The sequence below is a fragment of the Typopeltis vanoorti genome, chromosome 17 (genome assembly GCF_054136105.1).
Source record: "Typopeltis vanoorti isolate ZY-2024b chromosome 17, IOZ_Tvanoo_1.0, whole genome shotgun sequence".
In the NCBI taxonomy this organism is placed as follows: Eukaryota; Metazoa; Arthropoda; class Arachnida; order Uropygi; family Thelyphonidae; genus Typopeltis; species Typopeltis vanoorti.
The window spans coordinates 71,646,178-71,666,071 of record NC_143565.1 but is presented as its reverse complement, the minus strand read 5'-3'; the positions used below and the strand labels follow the sequence as shown (position 1 = coordinate 71,666,071).

At 33.7% G+C, this 19,894-nt stretch overlaps 1 protein-coding gene across 3 annotated transcripts in view; it reads right to left on the bottom strand.

The window, feature by feature from the left end:
- LOC150097480 (uncharacterized) overlaps window positions 1-19,894 on the bottom strand; it is a 121,420-nt gene that overhangs the window by 10,941 nt on the left and 90,585 nt on the right. Inside the window, exon 1 of one of the 3 annotated variants that reach the window (XM_090407364.1) lies at window positions 2,223-2,278. The exons of the other annotated variants lie outside the window; for them this stretch is intronic. The gene's annotated coding sequence lies outside the window, so the exon portion shown is untranslated. Of the gene's footprint in view, window positions 1-2,222; window positions 2,279-19,894 lie in introns of those variants that run through there. 3 annotated transcript variants of the gene reach the window in all.

Below are 19,894 nucleotides of genomic sequence, written 5' to 3'. Positions count from 1 at the left end.
TGTTCTAAAATTACGTTAGATACTTCTCCATTTACTTTAGAATTTATTTCAGTCAAAAATTCATGCAAGGTGGGAAAACAATCAAAATTATTCTGTTCAATTGTAGAAATCCGGAATTGCAACTTTCTATCAAAAGATGCAATTTTATCTCTTGTATTAAAAATTGTAATATTCTTTCCTTGTAATGATAAGTTAAAATTTTTAAAAATAGTTTGTAAAAATATCTGCCAGATCGCAAGACCATGAAGAATTTCTTAATAATTCAATAAAATTTTGTCCTAAATTATGTGACATCAAGAAGACCATTAACTCACTACGAAGTTCAAAAAGCCTCAATAATGCTTTTCCTCTGGATAGCCATCTCACTTCAGTATGTAATAAAAGTGCGTTATGTGCACTACCCATTTCATCGCACAAAATTTTAAATAATCTGGATTGAAGTGGTCGAGATTTTACATAGTTAATCTTTCGGCTTCATCCAAAATAGTTTTTAAATATGTACGAATTCTTTTTGCTACTAGTGCTTTTCTATGCAAAACACAATGACTTTTGGTGGCTCTTGTAGCTACTTGACTCTTGTAGTTACAACTCCCTTCATCTTTCCTGCCATTGCTTAAGCACCATCTGTACAAATATCAATACACTTCTCCCAACCGATTTCCTGTTTTGTAATATAATTATTAATACAGTTGAATATATCTTCTCCGGTAGTTTTTTTTTTTTTTTTGTAGATATTCGCACATGAGTAAATCTTCTTCAATACTTTTATCAAATATGTAACGAACAAACAGTAATAGAGCGAGTCCTGCGACATCTGTAGATTCATCCATTTGCAATGAATATTCACTACAGCCTAAGTCGATGAATTAGCTCGATTTCTATGTCAGCAGAAAGATCTTTGATGCGACGTGAAACAGTATCATTTGATAATTGTACTGCATCTATTTTTTTTAGCAACCTGCTCGTTTAACATGCATGATACAATGTCTTTCACACAGGGCTTAATGAGCGTCTCACCAATTGTATGAGCTTCACCATGAAGTGCAATGCGGTAACTCACGCGAAAATACGCCTCTGTTGCATTTTCAGTTGTAGCAATTATAGCCATTTGAAGTTTAGATTTTTCTAGCGGGTCAAGTCGTCTCTTAAAAAAATGTATATCTTTTCCTTTGTAATCAGTGTGTTTCGTTTCGAAGTGCCTACGAAATTTAGCTGGAGCCAAAGAACTGTTTACTAGTATTTTAATACACAAAACATCAGGAGCATGTGTATTGCCAATACACGTAAATCCATAATTTAAATAACTTTCATCGTACTTCCGTTTTGGTCTGTTCTTAGATGACTCTTGTTCTTTAATATTAGCTTTTGAAGAAACCACAGTTTGCAATTCCATATCTTCTCCAATCATACGAGTAGATGTGTCAGCAGAAGTACTTGCTCCTCCTTGTGTTAAAGTTCCTGTCTTTAAACAAGAATCCATGGGTATTTTTTCAATAATATTCAAATTCCAATATTTGTCAGAGCTATAATAAAAACAAATAGAATTGTGTTGTAAAGGTAACTTTAGTATGAAAAACAATAAGATTATAAATAAGAAATGTGTCGAATAATATAAAAGTAAATGAATAATGCAAAATAGTAAAAAACGACTGCAACACACAAAAATAAATATGAATTGTAACAATACTTGTAAGAAAAGTACTAAACCGTATCAAATAATGTAAAAGCAATTGTAATAAGAATGATTTGATAAAATGTTCAGTAACAAAAATTAAACAGTTCGAAATAAATCAGATATTAATTATAAAATTAGTTAAAAGAATAAGAATTATTTTTTTTTTAAAGTTGCCTCGCCTACTCCCTACCGGGAATAAAAAAGCGTTAGCTGATTTTTTTTTTCCCCCGAGGGCCCGGTCCCAACAAATTTACTCGTAAATACCTTTCCAATTTTTTTTTTTAAAGTTCATACATTAACATAAGTATTAATAATTAATTATGGCATAATCATAAAGAAGAGTATTAGTACGCTTATGTATACAGTGTGGCATGTTGACAAATATAAATTATATTTTAAATTAGTTATCAATCACTGGACTAATGAAATGTTGTAGCATGTCGTAGTTTATTCAGGCAAACATCATTAAATTAATTTGTACTGATTTTCATTTACATATCCCATTCTGATCACGAAATATATTTATAATATTATTATAAGTACTTACGAGTGAATGCAGACTTTTTCTCCTGTGTGCTGGTAGTTCTCCCCTCCTTTTGTACATCCTGGAGATCTTTGTAGGCTGGTGGTAGATGACTCACTATCTGTTCCGTCACAAACACCTTCAATAAGAGATTTCTTAATACCAAAATTAAACAAAGTGACTTGTCTCTTATTCATATCAGATTTTAACTCTGTATTCTTATTACTTTAAAAAAAATCACGGCACTCCGGTTTCAGAACAAGCACTTACACACTGCAATACGAACTTGCGAAGAAAGTATTCAGTATTAATAGATTTGAGAACCGGATATAGACTACCTTGATCTTCAATTTCAGTGGAAAAATTTTCTTTATACTTCCTTGCTGATTGGTCACTGATATTTGCAACGCAGATGTTATTTCGTTCAGTTTTGAGAACACGCGGCCCATTGTTGTAATCAGCTTGCAGGCAAATTTTATGATCGGTCATAAACGGCGGTATTCTCTTTCCCAACTGCTGAAAGATTTCAATGTGTGAAAATTAACGATAATTCATGAATACTTCCATGTTTAAAAATATGCTGCTTGGTCACTGACATTTGCTACACAGATGTCATTTCCTTCATTTTTGAGAACAGAGGATATGCCACCATTGTTATAATCCGCTTGCAGGCAATTTTTATGATCAGTCATAAACAGCGTTATTCCCTTTCCCAAATGTTGAAAGGTTTCGATGCGTGAAAATTAACGATACACAGATGTTATTAGGTATTCTGGGTCTGAGCTTTTCGACATATTCACGAATATTATTCTCCTCAGAATATTTTTACTATAAAATATTTATTCATGAAAAATGCTTAGAAAACTAAAATGATAAATTTCAGAACTTCTCGCGGAACACCTATTCACCTTCCGCGGAACACAGTTTGAGAAACCCTGCTATATATTATCGGACTAATGAATAACCATCTCTCCATTTTGGTACAGATGCTCATTTATTCTGTGTTTCTACAGATTTATAACAATTTACGTCAGTGTTCATACGAACATACATTCATGATTCCACTCTAAAAAATATATGTATATATAAAAAAAAAAACCTCGAGTAGTAAACAAAACATCAATTTAAAGTAAGGGGATATTAAATCCCACATTGTTTCAAAACCGAATAAGAAACTCAAAGATCGGAATCAGAGAGTTTCATGCCGAATATAGTAAACTATAAAAGTATCGGCGGATACTAGCTTGAGCTAAAGCACGTAGTACAAACTAGGGCAACTCGTAGCAAAGGTGGGTAAAGATCTGATCACTATTCTTAGTATTTCCCATAATGTAAAACACATCCCCAGGGGTTGTATGATGTTATACATCATGGTGGAAGTTTACTACCCAGACCAGTTTCGACCTTTATTGAGGTCTCATCATTCGGTTTTGAAACAATGTGGGATTTAATATCCCCTTAATTTAAATAATGTTATATTGCCGAAATGAAGCCTATTGGCTGTTTATTTAAGTAACAAAACATCGATTTTCAGTTAACCTCTACATTCGCTCCATTACTGCGTCCTCTTCATTCATACCTAATATCTAAGCACTATAGCTGATCAAAATTAATGCACAATTTCCTCTTCTTCCAAGTAAGATCTCTGATTGCAATGATCCTATTATGTTTGATGCATCTCTGGTATGTTTATTTTAGCAATGGCGTATAGCTATCTTCGTATTGATTGTATTTCTGAATGTCTAGGAATTTCAAGCAAGTAAGGCACAGAATATTGTTGTGGCAATGAAATCGACTACCAAAGATATCTGTGAAGACCGTTTCCAAAGAACTACATTTCGTAGGTGTAATTTATGTAGTTTATTCATGGTCACTGTGAAGAAATTCTTGACATACCGATCATCCAAGTGAAAGAATGACCAACAAAGACTTGTGGTATCGCTGTCCAAGAAAAAACAAATTCAGCCTTGCCTCTTCGATCAGGTGGAAATATCCGAATAGTTACTGCAACATTTTGGCGTCTTTCAATAGACCTTCATGCATATTACGAAATCTTCACTACATCCTTTTTAAACTGCCGAATGTGGAGGTTCCTCGAAATGTCAACATTTCGGTGACACGATTTCATTGCCTGTATGGAACTATACTGCTGAAGACCAGGAAGTTCATGTTTAAGTCTATAAAACTGGATTTTCGGTTTATCTAACCTTCAACCTATCCGGGGTGCTTATCAGCATAATTTTACAACCTGTCGTCGGTAATTTCTCAAAATTAACGAATATGTCTCTCCGCTAACTTCGAAGACGTCAAGTTTAATACAAACAAACCAACTCAAGTAACGCTTCTACAGGCAAAATAAAAAATTTGGCAAAGACCGCATAGTTGCTAAAGAGGTAGTAGGAATCCCCCCCCCCCAACTTTAATAACGATTGCGTATATTTCGATATTCGAATTCATGAACTGATAGTAAGGTTATAGTGTTTTTTTTATTAGGAATCTATCTAGGTAAGGCTAAATTGGAAACACCTTATACTACAGTGCTAGTTCATGAATCAGAATAGTGAAATATGATGAAAAGGAATGTGCACCATAAGAGTTAAAATTTTGGGCAACACGTTTTCATTTCAATTGTTCATCATAGGCGGTAATATGCTGAGGTAATGATTGGAATAAAATAGTAAATTTAATAAAATTATTTTCTGACATTTGCAAGAATTTAGTTGTAAATGATTACTTTTTGTAACTACGAGAATGAGCTACCAGTTTAATGAAATTGTTAAACTGGTAGTTCATTCGTCTTAGAATGCAAAGACTACAGTAATAAATTCAAGAAAAATAGATATATCATACCGAATTAGTAAACTCTTGCTACCACCCATTTTCCACATTTACACTACTATTCAACAACCATATCTCTTTTCAACACAACCACTACGGGAAGTAAAAATTAACATAACATACGATTTCATCGCCCTCTATACAACAGCATTATATTCCTTCAAGTAAAGAAGGAGAATAAAAATTCCAATTTGCAACATAATTAACGTATTCAACGCTACTCAGTCAATATACGAATACTGTAATAATCATTTTTCAAATAAAAAATCACTCTAAGCTTATATAGTTATGAAAGCAACTACATTTTGCTAAAATTAAATTGTATAACTGATTTATCTGACTTACAGCATAAAAAAACTTCGTGTTTGGTATAAATGAACATAAGTATTTTAGTTCATTGCCACCCAAATGGCAATCATTTTATAGTGAGGCTGGACTCAAACGGTGACTTAGCTTTTCCTAAAGCTCTCCATATGTCGGATCAATACTGTGTTTGCCATTTTAGCCTTTGCAACCCCTATTTCTTCAAATCATGTCGCCAAAGCCGTTACAGTATTACTTGGTTTATTATAAAAAAATAAATAAATAAATCAGCTAATGCCTTTTATTCCCTTATAGGGGTAGGCAAGGCCTTTATACCCTATCTAGCTTTTGGAGACTGAGTGGGCAGTTCAATCTCCACCGGTAGCCATCATGCTGATATTCAACTAGGTTTTTTTCCTGGAACTGTTACAGAATAGGCAACAAGGAAATCCCTAGAATGCCAAATAAACGCTCAACATTCATTTATCCAAGCACCCAGCAATGATCTTGATCTAAACCAGAATATCTTCACACCATAGCACTACCACCCCACAAGAGATGAGATAGCACACTTTATCATAACGTCTTCCTGGTAATCACCATATTCAAACAAGTCCATATGTTCTGAAGCTGAGGAATACATATCACGATTGGCGATTTTCATATACACCTTTCTAATAGTTTATTGTCCAATGACAGAAAACTCAGCACCAATTTGACCTGATCATTATTTTCAAATACGCAGTACTTTCCCTCCTATGGACAGCGAGATTATGGATTTCAATATGCAATGTTCTGTCATAATTATCAACCATGGACATTTCGAACTTCTAATTGAGAGAACTGACTAATACGTTAGGTTGAATTTTGGCTTTACAGCCGATGTGACTTAGGCTATGAAGTCAGTCTATTATGTCTGTTGAGCAATTATGTTTCACTGGCTCATGAAAACCAAAGGAAAAAAAAGTTTTTCACCTTCAGCTGAAAAGCCTTTATAAACGTTTGCGTCCTGGACGGAATTCGAACCTAGGCTTTTCCAATCAAATAATGTGCAAGACAAAAGGAAGCTCCTTCCAGTATTTGTTTGCAATTTATACGTTTCAAATCATGTGTCTGACTAATTTTGGGGTTTCTATTTCACTTTCATCTTTCCACCGCTGACTGATATTGACGCTTACGCAGTCGAGTTGAAATATTATGGTCATTGTCCTAATAGTTCACTGACCTCTCCCTCTTGCAATTTTGCATATTTGCAGATGTACTGCACGTCGTCAGGATTTCTTCCCATAGATCTCCGATTGTTTGTAGTGGAGGATTCAAATACGGATCTCTCAATCCATGTAATCTCAGAAATGTTCTCGGATTCATATCCGGTGATTTCGGCAGTCAGTGCAACACTTGGAAGTCGCTGTCGTGTTCGGTGAACCACTCTTGAATGATACCGACAACGCGACACAGCACATTATTTTGATAGAACACACCTGCGCCACCATGAAAGGGGGTATATACCTGATCAGAAACAATATTTTGTAGCAATCATAGTACGGTGTACGGGTATCAGGCCTTCAAGAAATTCCCGGGAAAACAACGTACCCCCAATATCATAAAGCTGCTGTCGGACCATGACCCTGTTCTCAAGTTTTATCATAACCTACCACTTACCTTCAGCACAGAACACGTGATATTCATCCAGAAAGGTGACTTCTCCCTCCCCTAATCTTCAAATTCCACTGACATCTCTCAGATGTAAACTATTGACATAATCATCGATGATTGTGCATAAATATGAATACCATGACCAGATGCCTACTTTGGAAATAAATACAGAGGATGTTAGATTGGATTACTGGTCTGAAAAATGCTGTTATTTGTCCCTTCCGGGTTAAATCCCATGGTCAGCCGTTTCCAGCTTTTCTCTTATGACTTGTTCACCAGGGGATGGGGTCGAAGCCGTAATTTGAGCCAATGATTGAATCTTATGAAGATTTGAAGTGGAAATGGATATTTTGGTGTGGAGTAGATCACATCTGTTTCTACTTTATTAATTTGTTAACCTAATTGACAGAGTAGACAGCTAATTACACACTACAACCAACAGGTCATGGGTTTAAATCCCACTGTCGGTATGAATGAATGTGAAGTCTTTAGGTGAGAGATGAATTTGATCTCTTGGTTTGAAGCCACTACCATACTTATTGGAGAGTCTGAAGTGGCTTGAAAAAAAGTTTTCAAGCCACTCCATGTTAGATCGCTAGAGATAAAAAGTAATAATAAAAAATACGAACAAAAATTAATAATAAAAAAACAGACAAAATTTAATAATGAAAAAAAACAGAAAAAATAATCTTTATCCCACCTACAGAACGAATGTAATATAGGTCTGTTACTGTTCGTATGTGTGAGTTATATAAATAAATAAAAACATATGAAAAAGAAAATTTGGCATTTGGTATTATATTTGAAATTTAAAAAAAAATAAATAAATAACCAAATCGTAGTAACAGTTCTTATAATAAAAGAGCAATTTAGACTTTTTAGCAAAGTGAAAAAAGAAGCTAATTTATTGTTGCAGTAAATAGGTGGTGCAAATTTAAATTTAATAAATTTGCACCAATATTTTAATGTTGGCGCAAATTTATTTTTGCACCAACATTAAAATAATTCATATTTACGAATTTAGGGACACGAAATACATGCGTTGAAATTATTATTTTACTTATTATTAATAAAATAACAATTGATGTTTCGCCCCCTGTAATGAGGTCATCATCAAGAAAATACATGTGTATATGAAAACAAGCTACTAGTGCAAGAGCATGTAGCTTGTTTTCATATACACGTGTATTTTTCTAATGATGACCTCAATACAGGAGTTGAAACGTCAATTGTTATTTTCCTCTTCTTCTTCATCTTCATCATCACAAGAGTGCAAGAGCATGTAGCTTCTGTTCATATACACATGTATTTTTCTGATGATGACCTCAATACATGGGTCGAAACGTCAATTATTATTTTATTAATAATAAGTAAAATAATCATTTCAACACATGTGTTTTGTGTCCCTAAATTCGTAAATATGAATGCTGATCATCGTGTAACCTTAAAAGAAAGGATTAAAATAATTAATTGAGACAATCAATAACTAGGTGTTCAGTGAAGCAGACACATTGAAATGAAGAAATAAAGGCTTATGTTACGTAGGAGATGAGTTGAAGGAACAATCACAATTACACCCATTAACGTAGGTGAGGCATATTAAGTTCCACCAGGGTAAACTCGCAGCCTCGAATGCATCGCTTGATATAACGTCCTTGGCTTCAGCCTCGGTAACCATTATTATTGCCTCGTTCTCATTAAATAATGCAGGACACAGGACAAGGAAATAGGCTGCTAATAACGCAATGAACCCCCTTATCATTAACTGAAAAGAGGAAAGAGTTTCGGGGAGATATAAGAAATGCATGCAACTACAACTATTATACTGAATTAATTATTTATCTTCGGCACGCAAATGGGAAACCGGAAGTTAGACCAGAGTTAAGCTCTGCGAGAATTACTTAGAATTGATCAATTTATTTCTCTGGTTTTTAAATTGCAACTGCTAATCAATTTCAGTAGTTAAGTAAATTCAGATGCCATAGATTTCATATTACCGTAAAAGCGATAAGTTTGTTCTAAGTCAAGTTAAAAATAAATAAATCAACTGTGACTAAATGTAAAATTATATTATACATATAAATCTACTAATATCTTCTCAACATCCAACTGAAATAATTAAAAGAGAATTCCCTGGTATTAATCATTATTCAGAACACGTAAAGTGCTTAGAACGTTGGATAATAAAGAGCCAGAACAAACCTGTCATCTCAATTGCAGAACGTTGTGATTCTTTACCGTTGTCATACAAAGTAAAAATCGCAAGCAGTGTTCCTTTGTTTACAAGTTAGTTTGTCATTAAAAACTAATGCATTTTGATATAAAGATTACAATCTCATTGCATGTTCTTGGATGGATATCCACGTTTCATTCTTTCAGCGGGTACTTACTCATAACTTTCTTTATTTTCATGCTTGTATGATATACAAACTTCGTGCATACGATAGTAGATTCTGTATAAAGGATTTACTAAATTCGCACCGTTCATATAACAATGAGTCTTATAAGAGTACAATGGAAAATGTTACCTTTTGTCCTATAAAATCCTATTTGTTGTAACCAAGTCTTCATCTTTCGACTCTTCTTTTCTATAAAACAATTTTTGAGTTAAAATAAAAAAAGTCTGGCCACCACACGAAATTCCAATTTTCAGCTTGGCAATGAACGATACGCGCGATGCGAGTCCTCACCAAACGGCCGATCACGCGTTATCGCGTGGACGTCGCTAACTAAATAAAAAAATAAAAAAATTTGGCCACCACACGAAATTCCAATTTTCAGCTTGGCAATGAAAGTGTTAAAAGGTGAATGTGCTGATTGCAGTTTCCAAGCAATTGTTGTCGAAAGGCAAGGACGGAAAATTGTTGGAACACACATACACACACACACAGGGAGGGAGGGAGAGAGAGAGAGAGATGAAATATTCAACTCTTCAACTCAAAATTTTAGACTTCCGTAATCAGTCCTCCTCATTTTTCAAAGGTATTAGTTATTACTGATGATGAGATTTAGATCAGTCAACTAAACTTAAGTTTCAACAAGCAAGGCGAAGTGAAATCATCTGTCCTAAATAATGGCACACATTTTGACAGCTTTTTTTATTTTAAATCCAGGGAAGATATTATCAATAAGGATAATAAAAATAAACTTAAAATCATCACACATTATAATAATAATAGATTACAAACTTTGTTCATCTCTTGATGAAAAAAATCAGAGAGCGTTTTAAAAAGTCACGAGCATTCGTTTCTCTAAGATGCTTTCGACGTGTTAGTCCAACATTGGGAAAAACGTATCCAAAAAATAAGGATTTAATGAAACCCAAAAGATTGAGTTTCACTAATAAATATCCTCTAATGAAACTTTAATTTATTTATTATAGATCTAGTTTTATTCAAAAACAACCCACCTTTGTATATAAGGTGCCACGATGTTCAAAAATCTGTTTTCTATGGAGAGTGAGTTTACCGATCGACCTTATCGAATCCTCTGGAAGAGGAGAGACAAGAGAGCAGAGAAGCTGTTATAAATTACCAGGGAATGAGAGTCCGGAAGGTGGGAGATAGATCTTGACTTTGTTGCACAAGTTTTTGTCTTTCTCGGTAGTTGGGGAAGCCGAAAAAATTTCTCACCAGAATTCATCAAAATTTTGCTACGGGAGCGGACAAAAATCGAAGTTCCGACACTACCAGGTGGCAGTTATATTCGAAGTTTTTTTTTTTTTTTTTGCAGAACTCGATCTATACTGACACAATTTGTGAAAGGCTTAAGTTTTAACTAAATATCTCCTACTTCTTAACCAAAAATATTTTTTAACAGTTTTTTGTACTTTTTTTTTTCAGATTTTTTGAAACAGAGTTTCTTTTTATAATTTTCAGGAAGCCATTAGTTATAATAAACTAACCGGTAAGAACCGGTAATTGAACTTCTGTCAATCGTCACAGCCAACGAATGTAGAAAAATGTGCAAAGTAATTATTTTAATGTTTCATGAATTATGATTTTAAAAAAATATTAAAGTTATATGTTTATTATTATTTTTTAAACTTTCCTTTGGAACGTGCTATTTAGATGTGGTCATGACTATTCTGTGACGTGGGATCTATGGGCATGCACCCAACGTCCAGAGTATTCGTGTGTATTAAAAGGTAAGTACCTATTACTTAGCAAACTAGGTTCGATTGAATTCCAGATCCTGAAATCTTTTGGGGAAAGAAAAATCATAGGTATGTCATTAGTGTGACCTGTTCCTATTTTTGCAATCCTTAAAATCGCAGGAGAGCCACAACTAACAACTTCAGAGTGCTGCCATCTACCGGTCGCAACTAACAAACATGATGTGAAATAACAGCACATATGTATAGAATAATTTATTAATACAAATATTAAAGGTAATTTCCCTATTAAAGAGTACACGTTGCGCATACTTAAAAATGGAAGAAGAGTTTATTTTAATACTGTAATGATTACTTACAGAGCATTAATAATTATCAAATAACAAGTATTATACTGTATTAATATTTAAAAGTCATTTGGTCTAGCCTTTTCGAGTATAATTGAATATTGACAAATATCTACTAGAGTCATAGTTGGGAAACTTTATTTCTTAACATGTCAAAAGAAATTTCCGAGATGCTTTTAAAGATAAATATCAATTAGTAGATTTGCAATTCTCGGGTATCGGATTTCATCTTTTGTAAGCAATTCACATAGAACATCTTCCGATTCTTAAATCTTCAGGTGCTTGACAGCGCCATCTCGAAGATACTTCAAAAATATGTACTTCAAAATTCCGGAATTCCATGCGTTATATTATACATGTTGAAAATAACGCAAGGAATTTCGGAGTTTTTGAAGTATTTTGGACGAGAGTTTCAAAAATAACATAATTTACAATCAAAAGTATTAATAACTATCTTAGAATATCTTAATGCTTAATTAACTAAGTATATTTAAATATCTTGATTTTCTATTATGCTGGCCGTATTTACCACTCTTGTGACTCAGTTTGTATAAAGTTTTATTTTATTTTATATATCTTTTCCAATGTTGGTATGTCATTCCATCCCGTTTTCCTACATTCAATGCTCCATTATAGCAAGTAATTTGGCTTTTCATAAACTTTATATTGATAATGACAGGACCGTTAATCCTATTAGCATAGTCTGCTTTATCTGTTAAGGCGTGTTTGTCTTGAGAATTCATCTGTTTTGTAGGAAGAAAAAGGGGAAAGAGAGAGCTTCCGGAAGGAAATATCCTAGAGAAAGTTTAACTTACATTCACTTGAACACCTCTTATATATTCTTGCATAACAGGATTATAAATCATTGGCTTTCCAAACAAAGATGATGACATTACCGACTGGGCTGCAGAGGTGCCAGTGGTACTTTATTTCGTGAAGTATGAAGTATAGTAATACACTAGCCGGAATTTTAAGGCTAGTACCCCAAGCATCTCTTCTTCTGAATACACCCTTCATAGATATTCGCTAGGTAATGTCTAACTATTCATGTATAATCGAAATCGACTTTTTAAAAAATTTCATGAGAAACTAACATGAAAGTTCTGAAATGTTATTTTTCAAGGAAATGAATATAGTTAAACGAGAGAGTCATTCTGTTATCTTAGTTACCCTTAAAATAGTAATTCTAAGAAAAACAAATAACGCTAGTCAAACATGGCCGATAATAAAAGACGAAGAATATACTGTATGTGAAAAGCGAAATCAGACATATGGCATCGATAAAGAAACCATATGGAATCACTAAGCATCGCTAAAAGCCAAAATAACATCAGCAAAGTAAATCATAAAACCAGTAAAGTAAACCACAAATCGAGATCAGGTTTGTACACGTTAACGTTCATTTCTTGACATTTAAGTTACACTATTACATAGGCTCATGGTCGTCTTTCCCACTTTTGCATGTTAATAAACACCTGTTCGCACGGTTAAACTAGTTGCTATGCGCTTCGCAACCATATATATGCCTGGGAAAGGAGTGTCCTAGGTTCGATTCCCGTCGACAACATGAGGAGCTTAAGGATCTTGATCAACCATATCCAAGTTAGCCGGTCTTGGGCGTGGACAGCAGAGTTTTTACGCCAGTTTATCTGGGGTTTTTCATCCCTCAAGCAGGCAAACCGGCCCCGTGAACACACAGGATACAGACATAGGATATAGTACGTTAAGGAAGGCAACGGGAAACCACCTTATTTATAGTCATTTCCCTAGAATGGTGGCGTGTATAGCTGCCCCTAAACAGCCGAAAGGCTATAACCACCACAACAACAATAAACATCTAGATTTATCCAAAAATATTTATAAATCACACAAGAACCGTCTAAAAAGAAGGGTGAGGGGGGATTTTTTTGCGTTAGCTCAGCATTGATATGAAATAAGAAGTATACCTATGAATTGCATGCGTTCTTAGGGTAGTTTGTTTACAGAATAAAAAGTGCAGTTTGCGGAGATTCGCTCATTCTATTTCGAAAAGTGTTAAAAAGAAATACTTCGATTCTGTGACGCTACTCGTTAATAAGCCACACTTCCTGATAAAGCCAATGATAAGGCAAAACATAAACATTGAAAAAAAAATAATGTTGCAAAAGTACTTAGGATATTGTGCGATGAAATACTGGAATCCACAGTCAGTTTAGCAGATTTAAAGAAAATAGAAACAGAGCTTTAGTAGTTCTTTCATTAACTCCATTAAAATAATCTATTCCTTCATCTATAACCCTAAGCAGGTCAGAGTGATTATCGTTAAAGTCACCATCATTGTGCAAGGAACAGTACGGAGATTATCCATTCATTGTATTGCTCACTCAAGATCATCATACCACCCACCCATAGGCGAATCAGTTACACTTGAAGAAAATTTAAAGACCTTGTTGAAGGTGACACATTTTACAGGACAAACGACGCTGAGTAATTTCCCTTTTTAGTAAACAACCTTTCAGGTTCTTTGAAGAGCATTTTGAATGTGGTCTTTCAATTTAGGTGAGGCGTGTAAATGTTTATAGTGCACAATGGCGACCTGAAATAATGCCTTTAACGTGAGTGAGGTTTAAATTAAGTCGTGAATTTGTGACAAAAGATAGCAGTTTTGCAACCTTGGTAAGCTTATCTTTATTTTAATCTGGTCATAAGTGTCTACGAGAGAGAGAGAGAGAGAGAGAGAGAGAGCATGACTTAAAATGAAAACGATTCCTTGAATAATGTAATATAAGCACCTGAAACTGATCAGTTTCATGGTACAGTACACAGCTTAAATAACATAATCATCATTTTAAGAAACAGTCCATGGTAAATGAGTTCCTTCTTCCAGGCCTCGCTACTTTTTTTTTTCATGTGACTCCCATCCATGAAAGATTGTAAACTTATAATACATTATTATACCGTGGCCATATAACAACATTTTTATTTATAAACTGGAATTTTCTTATAACTTCTATGAATTAGTCGAAGAACATCCTCGACTAACGAACATTCGGGTCGTCTTTTCCTTCTTTTCTCTTTCTCTTGTACTGTAATATGTTTACCATCCTTTTGTTAAGTCTCATGAACGTGTCCTAGGAATTTCGTCTTCCTTTCTAGTAATGTCTTTTCAATACTCCATCTCTCCTTTGTTTCTTGTAAAATTACTTCATTGTTTTTTTCTCTGTCTTCAATGTATTTTCTTAGTAATACTCTCCAACAGTTTATTGCAAATGTATCGATTCTATTCCAATCTTATACTATAACATGCCAAGCCTCATAACCGTATGAGAACATAATCCACCCAAATATATATATATATATATATATATATATATATATACATATATTCGTATTTCTTTAGTTCCTTGCTAATAGACACGTGTGCTGTTTTTCCCTGTTTGTTTTGCCACAGCACTTATCGTATTTTATTTCTAATTTACATTCCCCATCTTTTGAACAGTTCTTCCAATGTATAATGAATAATTTTATACTTGTTCAATGTTCTTACCTCTATCTCTGTTTTATCTATCTTATTTTGTTCTTTTTTTATTATTATTATTTTTTCTTGTTTGCAATATTTATATTGAGTCCATATTCCAGTAAAACATCTCCCATGCTAACTTTTATCTGCTTTAAAACCTGCACAATTACAACTAATACAGTTGTGTATAATACTTTCTGGCTAATCAGCAGAAAGTATTATACACATCTGTACTTACTCACTAAAATACTCTCTTCCTTCCTTCCTTCTTTAACTGCTGCCATTGAATTCTCTATGTATAGACTAAAAAGCAAGAGTTTTACTGTGCAACCTAGTCCCATCTTTCTTTACTTTTGAATTTGTTTGATTTTTTTAAAAAAAATCTTACTTTATAAATAATTGCAGAGACCAGTCAAAATATCATGATCACCGCCATTGTTTTACAATAGGCCATTCTACTTCGCCAGGTGGCATTCGTATCGCATTGAAAACTAGTATATATGATACTGAAGGTGTGTGACGTACTGTTCATTCGAAGTTGCTGATCAACATACACAAAGGACATGATCTAAGAGACTTCCAAAAAAGGCACGGCTGTATGGAACTGGTTGAATGATAGCAGTATCAGTATCCTGCTATCACTCAACCAACTGCCAAAATAGTGGCTATTCATGATCTGTAGTTAAGATGTTTCAAGAGTGGAAGGAAAGTGGCAGAAAAATCACCAGGACAATGTTTGGTCCTCCATGTGTCGTCTATGCTTGTGGTGAACTCAGGCTGTCTCACCTTGATCAAGCTCTAGAGGAAAAACCGTGGGGCTGCCCATGAAATTTAACTAAGGGGTTAATGGTAGCATTAGGTCCAATACAATATATCGAAAAACATTCCTTAGTGGGAGCAACATTATATATACAGTATATATATATATATATATATATATATATATATATATATATATATATATATATATATATATATATATATATATATATATATATATATATATATATATATATATATATATATATATGTTAAGATACCAAGCAATTTTAAACCTGGTTTTACTCCATTTCCCAAGTAAGCAAACAGACTAAAAGTCAAGTTTGCGCCTGCAATTGATGCAAGTCTGACTGATCCCACAGGTAGTGCAGGACCAGGGCAACTCGTGGCAAAGGTGGAACAAGCTCCGATCACTAATCTTAATATTTACCCTTAATGCCAAAACACATCTCCAAGAAGGGGATGTATGATGTTTGTATTAAAGGCAAGGGGCCACTACCCAGACCGGTTTCGACCTTTATTGAGGTCTCGTCAGTGGGAGCTAGGCTTAGAAATACCAAGATTTAGTAATACAGAGCTTGTAAGTACTAAATCTTGGTATTTCTAAGCCTAGCTCCCACTGACGAGACCTCAATAAAGGTCGAAACCGGTCTGGGTAGTGGCCCCTTGCCTTTAATACAAACATCATACATCCCCTTCTTGGAGATGTGTTTTGGCATTAAGGGTAAATATTAAGATTAGTGATCGGATCTTGTTCCACCTTTGCCACGAGTTGCCCTGGTCCTGCACTACCTGTGGGATCAGTCAGACTTGCATCAATTGCAGGCGCAAACTTGACTTTTAGTCTGTTTGCTTACTTGGGAAATGGAGTAAAACCAGGTTTAAAATTGCTTGGTATCTTAACATATTTATACCCAAGGTAAAAATACTTTCTACATATATATATATATATATATATATATACATACACACATACAAAATCGGTTTCCCCGATGCATGCATCATGATATCCAAAAGGAAACCACTACCAACTCACAGATTACTCATAATACAAAAGACCATCAGATAGTTTCAATGACCTGATTTTCGCGCGCACAAACAGACAACCTTATGTTCGAATACACTCCAGAGTTGATCCTGTTCTGTGTTGGCCTTTCATAGTATCCTCTCCAAGTGCGGCTCATGCATAAGCACTGAGATTAATTTATTTATATTTGCTTGTAATATTTAATTTTATCAACAATCCTATACAATTCTCTTGTTTTGTATAAAAAATAATAACAATCCATCTTATAGCACTTTAAGAGGGCGAAGGACGCTAACAGCACTGTGTTTATCACAGTATCATATTGCTGCGACGCAAGCATATGCGTGTCATAAGGAGATGCGCGCTATTAGCGTAATGCAGCACTGTCCGTCGCGCAGTTCCACTGTTGTTTATATGCAGTTTGCGCCAGTAGTATTGTTCGTAGTGCTTATCGTGTTTACTCCGTCTCTTTAAATATTTGGACATTTCAATTAAAGACATAACATTTGTTATAGTTTTTATTTTAGAACATTATTGGGGTTATTGACAATTATGATATTAGAATTTTTAAGTAATTATGAATTATACTGAATTGCATAATTTTATCGATAATAAACAATATTTTTTCATGTTTAATTTTTTTTTTATTTTACCATAATTTTGATATTTTATCCAAACACGTATACACTGTACTTACAGTGTGTATGCATATTACGAAAGTTGCAGCACCCCACGATTTCAAGCCACGAGCCGCCACTGATCCTCTCCCACTGGTATTTATTTTATCTTTCATAATGGAAATTAGCCTATATTAAACTATTGCTAAGGGCCACAAATCTTTATTATCAAACCACTGTCCCATTATTCTCACTTCAGTTTTTTTTTTTTTTTTTCTAAAATAATGGAGAAACTACTAACACTCAACTTTTACGCTACCTCAAATCCTCTTAACTAATAAACGACCACCAGTATTAATTTCACCGCTGTCAGTCAACGGCGGATCTCCTTGTTTATGTTACCCACCTTTGAACAAATATCATGGCAAGATTGAGGAATCTCGAGTGGCTGTTTTTGATATTTCTAAGACATTTGATCGAGTTTGACACAAAAGCCTATTGAGCAAGCTCCCATTTTTCTATCTATCTTCTACAAATGAATTCAACTTACTCTGGAGTCACTTATTAGGCATGATGGTGAGTGGATCTTTCTCCGCAAACTTTGCGACTAATACGGGAAACACCTCAGAACTCTATCCTCTCACCTACTCTCTTTGTTCTGGCTGCAAATGCAGTTCGTAGTTTTGATAATGACTGTATATTCTTTTCTTGGATTATTAATTCTAACCTCTAAATCTTTCTTGACATAAACATATTATTATAACTATTGCCTCAGAATTAAAAAATAAATCGGATTTTTTTCTCTTTTGCTCAAGGCTTTAAAAACTATACTTTAATTCTAAACCACTGTTAACATCCAACCATTGAAATCTTTTCTCACATTTGAAGTACACAAGAGAGCAATTAGATTGATTATTGATCCATCTCTCACTAATTTACTTCCCTCTTTTTTTCACACAAACATTCCGTTTCTGTTTTTTGCATTTCGACAAATAATTTTGGGATTAGCATTGGTAATTCTCCGCTGTTTTCTAAATCTATTAAAAGCAACAGCTGTTCATCGCTCCTTCACAGTTCAATTTCAAACTCACAGTTCCTCTCTTTATTTATTTATCTATCTCACTGCTATCCTTTGAAACCACTTTTCCTCACTGATAGAATATATATCTATCGGTCTTTAAATTGAATATTAACTAGGTTCTTCTTTCTACTAAATTTTTTTGTCCGTCAAGTGTATGAATGTACTATAGGTTGCAACAACAACTCTTGTACGGAATTACCATAAAAAAGGTGGGACGGCAATAAAATAATAAAATATTTTACTAATGCAGAATAAAATACTGTTTTAATAAAATAGAAAAGTATATTGAATGTAAAGAAATCTAAATGCAAATTTTTTTCTCATATATCTTATATCGGCATAATATTCCAGAATTTATTAATATAACAGTTTGAATTAACAAATTTGTATCACAGAGGAAGTTCAATAAAACACAATAAAATACAAATAAAATAAATCGTAGGAGGATTCAGTGAATTTTATTTTATTCAATTTGTTAAATTCACAAATCTGTAATAAGCTTTATATTATACAACTAGTAATCATTGTCAAAAAAGAATGTGACCACTGAAAAAAACTGAAGAAAATAACACACGTGGTGCCACCTATTAATTAAAAAGCGAACTATTACTTATTTTCTAATTTTTATAAGAACAAAAACGTTAAGGATTTTTTTTCTTCTATACAAACATGAAATGAAACTCGAATAGGGAAAGGTCTTTCTATTATAGTCTTTCTATTATTATTTCTATTATTTTTTTCTATTATTACTATTTTACTATTATTTTTACTACTATTTTACTACTATTTTACTATTACTATTATTACTATTTCTACTATTTTCTATTATTATTATTATTTTCTATTATTATTTCTATTATAGTCTTTCTTTGAAAGACTATAATCTGCAGGTCTTTAAATTCCATGTCACCAAGTGTGTATGTAGGGGAGGGGTGCTTTAGCTAGCTGATGAGAGCTATCACGTTTTCTAAGTATAGATCATAGGCTGCTATCCATAAACCTTTTTCTTTTAAATTCTTAATTAAAATATGAAGTTAGAACCATTCAGAATTTAACTGTTTGGAATATATCACACTCAATTATATACAAAGCTCAGTTACGGTTATTCCACAATTATAAGAAAAATAAATAAAAAAAGAGGTAAAATAAGAGAAACTATACTCATAAATGCAGTGCAGTCATTCAAAATCTATAATGTTTATAATACACAGATTCTGAATGATCCTCTTGGATTTTGAATAACCAGGATTAGAATCGTACACCATATTAATCTAGTGTTGTCACGTAGCAAAAATCACTCCCGTTAATGCCAGCCAGACTTGTAATCTCGTACTTTCTGTTCTTATCTTCCCAAACCGCTGCAACATGCTTTCGGCGGAGTCTTTGCGAGAGTTCTGAGAACATTTACCTTGAGCTAGTAAGGTCTGGTCCTGT